At 37.5% G+C, this 6,732-nt stretch overlaps 1 pseudogene; it reads left to right on the forward strand.

The window, feature by feature from the left end:
* Nucleotides 1-645: 645 nt before the first annotated feature.
* On the forward strand, nt 646-3,788 carry LOC111988252 (hydroquinone glucosyltransferase-like; annotated as a pseudogene).
* The last annotated feature ends 2,944 nt before the right edge of the window (nt 3,789-6,732 follow it).

Here is a 6,732-nt window from a genome sequence, read left to right on the forward strand (position 1 = left end):
TGTGAATATTGAAAATCTTATCATTGGATTATATTTTCTTATCATAATTTTTTGTGCTAAAAATTATGTATACAAAATAATTTTATTAATCGAATAGTAAATAACTCCCAATTTGAACGAAATTTAACATGTGTATTAAAAACAAATATAATATGCAATCTAACAATTTGATTTTCAAAATTCACATTTAATAAAAAGATATAGGAAAGTTTTCAAAATTCACATTTAGAAAATTTCAGTTCAAACTAGTTTGGAGATAACATTTTTGGTCAAACAATTGTGTATTAATAAAATTTAATTTGTTCGTTGTATGAAAAAGGAAGAATAATAATAATCATGCGCATATACTATTTCAAAGAACCCCAGTAGCCTTTCTCAAAAAAAGAAGAAGAAAAAGAACCCCATTAACAAATGAACATTAGTAAAAAGAATATATGTGCAAAATTTTAAACTAGAGAAAGAAAAGAACCTAACCGGTTGCGTCTAGTCTTTTAGTGGGTGAGGGGTTACATCTTTCCCGTCCCACACATAGTTTCCAGATGCTGGAAATAATCTAATAGTATTATTATTCCTAAGTCCTAACACCTATATAAACCACGCAAGGTCCCAAGTCGCAATTGGTATTCTCTTTCAATTCCCATCTCTTCAAAACATAATTGAATTATATATTTGTCCATATGGAACAAAAACCCCACATAGCTCTTCTACCAAGTCCAGGGATGGGGCATCTCATCCCTCTTGTTGAGTTCGCCAAGCTACTTCTTCATCATCACGACTTCCACATCACATGCATCATTCCCACAATAGGGTCTCCATCCAAAGCCATGAAAGAAATCCTTCAAGATCTCCCTACTAGTATAGACCATGTCTTTCTTCCTCCAGTGAACTTGGAGTACCCCATAGAAGCAGAGCCTGGACTACAAATTACTCTCACCATGCATGACTCGTTCACTGCCATCTCTTCGTGATGTGTTAACTTCACTAGTTGCAACTACTCGGTTAGTTGCTTTAGTGGTTGGTCCTTTCGGGACTGATGCTCTTGATGTTGCTAAGGAGCTCAAAGTCTCGCCCTACATTTTCTACCCAACAAATGCTTTGGTTTTGTCGTTGGTTTTGAATTTGCCAAAGTTGGATGAGACAGTTTCATGTGAGCATAGAGACCTACCTGAACCAGTGAAACTTCCGGGGTGCATACCTATTCGCGGTCGAGATCTTATAGACCCGATTCAAGATCGAACAAGTGAGTGGTACAAATGTTTCTTCACAGAACAAAACAGATGCGATTAGCTGAGGGTATTGTTATTAATACCTTCATGGAGTTGGATGGAAATGCTAGCTATAACAGCTTTGGAAGAAGAAGCTAAAAATCTCTCTCTTTATACAATTGGACCCATCATTCAAAGTGGTTCAAGCAATCCGGTTGAAGGGTCAGACTCTTTAAGATGGTTGAACAATCAACCAAGTGGCTCTGCCCTATTTGTTTGTTTTGGAAGTGATGGAACCCTCTCATTTGACCAAATGAATGAGTTAGCTTTAGGATTGGAATTGAGTAAGCAAAAGTTCTTATGGGTGGTAAGAAGCCCAAATAATGAATTGGCTTGTTAAATATAGATTATTTAACAACGTGATTTGTTATATCATGTTGTGTATGCTGAAGTGAATGCGAAGGGAAAACATAGAATAGGAACACCGTGAACACGAGAGTTACGTGGTTCAGCCTTAACGGCCTACATCTACGGAGGAATCCCTTAAGGTCTACATCTTTATTGTATAAGAGTGTAGTACAATAACCTGTGTTACAATGAACCCTAACATGAGTATATATAGGCGACTAAACTCTAGACTACTAGTACAAGCAGGAGTGAGCTTGGACCTATTACATTGGGCTAATATGTCTATTATATATCTCTCTAACACCCTCCCTCAAACTCAAGGTAGAAGCTCAATGAAAGCTTGAGATTTGATAAGCATGAGAAGATCACTTGGAGATGCCTTGAAGAATGCCTTTGAAGAAACCACAATAAAGAATGTACCAATTGACCAATTTAGGAGTTTCAAATGAAGAAATGGAGTCCAAAATTGGAATCTACGCGAAAAACTAAGCAAGATAGGCCATTTTGGAAATTTTAACTTTTGGTTAAAAGTCAACGTAAAAGTCAAAGTCAACATAAGTCAACGGATCTGGTCAAAGTCAACGGTCAGTGCTCACGGGTTAGATCTGAGTGGTCCGGGTCGGGTTGGTCCGAGTCAACGTCAGCTAGGTGACGTGGTGCTGACAAGGCGACACTACTGACGTGGCTAGCTGATATGTCTGGTGACGTGTCCAAGGCTGGCGTGGCTCATTTTGCTGACGTCATCAAATGACGTCATGGGTGACATCATATTAAGGCTGACGTAGTTCTTCGGCGCATGCAAGTTGTCCACCGACGCGTGCAGTAGATGCTAGAAATTCTATCGGCGCGTGAGGGCGCGTGTATTGTCAGATTATGGTCGGAATTTCAAGGTTTGTAGATCGATGAACGAGGAGGCCATTTGGGCGGCGCGTGTGGTAATAGGACGAACTGGAATTCAGGAATCTGAGGCGGCGCGTGGGAGAGTTTCGGAGACAACTACGGTGCGTGGAGGCGCGTGGCAGGGCTTTTGGTGACCAGATTTATGGGTTTTCCACACGGTAGGTTGTGGAGCATGGTTGTATAGTTGGTTTCATCAAGCGAAGGCTTGATTTGCATAGATTTGAGAGGTGTGTGGTTCGACTTGCTTGAGAGATCAGAGATGTAGCAACGAGGCAACAACGGGGTTTCTGTGGGAGCTGTGTGATGCTGTGGACCCAGATCTGAAAGAAGGCATAGGCACTGTTGTGGATCTGTGTTATGCACGTGAGAATCTTCTTTGCTTACTAGAGATGTTTGTTTGATGCCAAGGACGAAGTTTGGCTCTGATACCATGATAAATATAGATTATTTAACAACGTGATGTGTTATATCATGTTGTGTATGCTGGAGTGAATGCGGAAGGGAAAACATAGAATAGGAACACCGTGAACACGAGGGTTACATGGTTCAACCTTAACGGCCTACATCCACGGAGGAATCCCTTAAGGGCTACATCTTTATTGTATAAGAGTGTAGTGGGCTACATCTTTATTGTATAAGAGTGTAGTACAATAACCTGTGTTACAATGAACCCTAATATGAGTATATATAGGCGACTAAACCCTAGACTACTAGTACAAGCAGGAGTGGGCTTAGGCCTATTACATTGGACTAATATGTCTATTATATATCTCTAACATGGCTAATACTGCATACCTTGCTAACCAGACCCTCGACAACAACCCTCTTGCTGCCTTATCAAAAGGTTTTATAAAGAGGACCAAAGAAGAAGGTCTAGTGGTGCCCTCTTGGGCACCACAAGCCCAAGTCCTTGGCCACAATTCAACAGGTGGGTTCTTAAGTCACTGTGGTTGGAATTCAACCTTGGAGAGTATCATGCAGGGCATACCAAAAATTGCATGGCCGCTTTTTGCAGAACAAAGAATGAATGCAATATTACTAACTGGGGTTCTCAAAGTTGCACTGAGACCAAAAGCTAACGAGAAAGGCCTAGTGGATCAAGAGGAGATCGCAAAAGTTAGAAAAGGTCTCATGGTTGGAGAAGAAGGGAAGAAAGTTCATAACCATATGAAAAATTTAAAGATTGCTGCTGAAAAAGCACTAAGCCCAAATGGGTCTTCTGCAAAGTCACTCGCTGATTTAGCATCCCAGTGGAGAAATCAACCTGACTTTTAGAACATGAAACATTTCCTTTTTAATTTTATACTTTATTCATCATTGCTTTTCTGCTTTATTCCACTCTTGTTTTTCATTATTCACTAGTTCTCTATTGACTGTATTGAGTCTATTCTATATCACTGTGCTTTTATTTTATTTTATTTTTTTATTATTATTATTTTTTATAACAAATCTCACTTTGTGATGTATTTTTTAACTGTATCATCTCTTTATTATACTGTTTATTTCGTAGTGCTCATTTTCTATTTTTTAACTATATCTTGTCAAATTCCTAAACTTATTCTCGGCTACTCCTCATCAAGTTACTACACAATAACTACATAAAACTTTCGAAAGTTGTCAGCAAGGGAACTACCGCGTTTAGCCCACTCAACTACAGAACAAAAGGCTCTAGCCAGCTAGCAGCCTCCACTAATGCCCCCAACCATTTTTCCACGCATTATCCCCAATTCCTCATAACATATATAAATTACTATACAAACAATCTAGAAATAATAAGCATTGAGACTTTGATTTTTGGGATGTTGGTTAGAAGTCTCGTCTTTGCAATTTTCATTTTTCCTTAGATTGCTATTAGGAAAAAAAGGGTTGCACTTTTTCGTTTTCACATATTAAGTATCCGTTTGGCAAAATTATTTTTGCTAACTTATTTTATTATATAACTTAATTTTGCTACTATTTATAGGTCTCACTGTACTTTTTAGTACTATTTACGGGTCTCACTATACTATTTCAGCTAACTTTTATCTTTATCTACAATACTTTCTGTGCGCACCCAAAAACCGAAGCCCGTTTGGGCTGGACCTCGCTTGGGCTCACAATTTACTTGTATAGTGGGTTTGGATTTCCCACAGTGGGTCGTTCAAAGCGCCAAGGCCCAATGGTATCACTTTTCTTTCCTCGGGGGTCTGAACCTCCTCCTCACTCTGTTTTCTCTCTATTTTCACTCCTCTTTTTTCTCTCTTCAACCAACCCCCGTTTTCTCAAAACTTCTTGTATTTATAGTCTACAGAATAGTGGAGAGGTCATAAATGTTTGCCATTGAGTGCCACCGGCGGTCCAGTATTATCGATCGTAAGTGGGTGGTTAGGTAGGCATGGGAAGCGGTGAGGGTGGCGTTGGAACTTGGTTCCCACCTCCACGATAGTTCCCTGCAGCGGTGCCTCTCCGAGGCACGGCCGGGTAGGTACAGGGCGGGGGGTCCCAGGAACCGTACGTTTATCACTGCTCGGGGAAGGCTTGCCGAGAAACGATGAAAGGGCGAAGCTTGGGCCCGCAGCATGTGTGGCTCGGGGGTGGGCCGCTAGGCAGAGGGTGACAGGCCCTATGGGCCATATACCCAGGTCAGGGCCCAAGGCCCGCTAGGGGCCATGGTGCGGGGCCCGTACACTTTCAATTAAAAGTTTTCAGTTTCAGCAAAATAAGCGGATCCTAAACGAACCTTAAATTAGGAAAAAAATTAGCTAAAAACTTTTTTGTAGCCATTAGTTATAACTCCTAATAAAAAAATTTAACATGGCTATATATATTGAAAATCTAACAGCTAAATTGCAAGTTATTTATATTTTTAACATGAATATCAAATTTCGTGTCAGACGTATACTATTTAATATTCGATTTATAAACATATATATATATATATATATATATATATAATTTTAGACTACAATAACTTAGAATTTAAACATGTAATCGATGCCATAGTTATTAATTTTTAATTTTCTAGAAATTTCACAAGTATGGGCCTAATAATGTTTATGTCACTACAACAAAATGTATTTTCAGTGACGAAAAAATTTATTATTAAAAGTCCAGTTTTTCATCACTAAGGATCTTTAGTGACAAAATTGGACTTTTNGGAATTATAGGTATAAGAGTAGGGTTAACGAATCGGTGGTACCTCAAAATGAGATTGCTACTTTAGGCAGAAAGTAACTCTCAAACTTCAAACAATCTAAATGTGTATTTGGCAAAAATTAAGAAGCTAGCTTATTCTTATTTTTACTACTATTAATGGGTTTCATTGCACTTTTTTTTGTACTATTCATGAGTTTCATTGTATTATTTCAACTAACTTTTACATTTATTTACAATACTTTCAGCAAAAAGTTTTCAGTTTCAACAAAATAAGTGGATTCCAAACAGACTCTAGCCTGGTACGTTGACTTGCTATGTCAAGAAGTAATGGTTTTTGCTCTCTGGTGTCTCCTGCAAAACAAATTTCAATAGGGCGATATTTGAGGAATTTGATGAAGGCATAGTGGTTAAGAACAATAGCGGTGATGTTATAGCCTCTTTGTTTGAAAGGATTCCAAAACCATCTCTAGTGGTTACTTTGGAGTTGTTATCAGCAAGAAGAGTAGTGCAGTTTGTCTAAGAGAATGGCTTCCATGAATCCACCTTTGAAGGTGATTCAAAAATTGTTATAAACTATTTGTGACACATTGAAATGCTCTACTTTTGATTCCTTCACTCATATTTATAGGAAAAGCAATTCAGTAGCACATGCTCTAACTCTAAAAGCAAGGTCTTCTTTTCCTTGTTCGGAAGGAGTTTGTTCCTCTAAATATAAATATAAATATATATATATATATATATATTTTTTTTTTATGGCTAATTTACCAGCTATTCAATAAAATTTCTGATGGTCTATTTCTAAAATAAAGAAAAGGAAAAAGAATTTAAATCTTTCCAATCCCAACTATCAATTTATAAATATATATATATTGGTAAAATACTATTTTGGTTCTTAAACTTTACAAAAAATTTGTTTTTGGTCCTTAAACTTTAAAAAAGAAAAATTTCATCCCTAAACTTTGTAAAAAGTTTTTTCAATAGTTTAAAGACAAAAATAAGGATAAAAAAAAAAAAAACTTTTTTAATAGTTTAGGGATAAAAACAAACTTTTAGTAAAATTTAAAGACATGTATAAAACATTTTC

Source organism: Quercus suber, unplaced genomic scaffold (assembly GCF_002906115.3).
Source record: "Quercus suber isolate HL8 unplaced genomic scaffold, Cork oak 2.0 scaffold_646, whole genome shotgun sequence".
Taxonomy (NCBI): Eukaryota; Viridiplantae; Streptophyta; class Magnoliopsida; order Fagales; family Fagaceae; genus Quercus; species Quercus suber.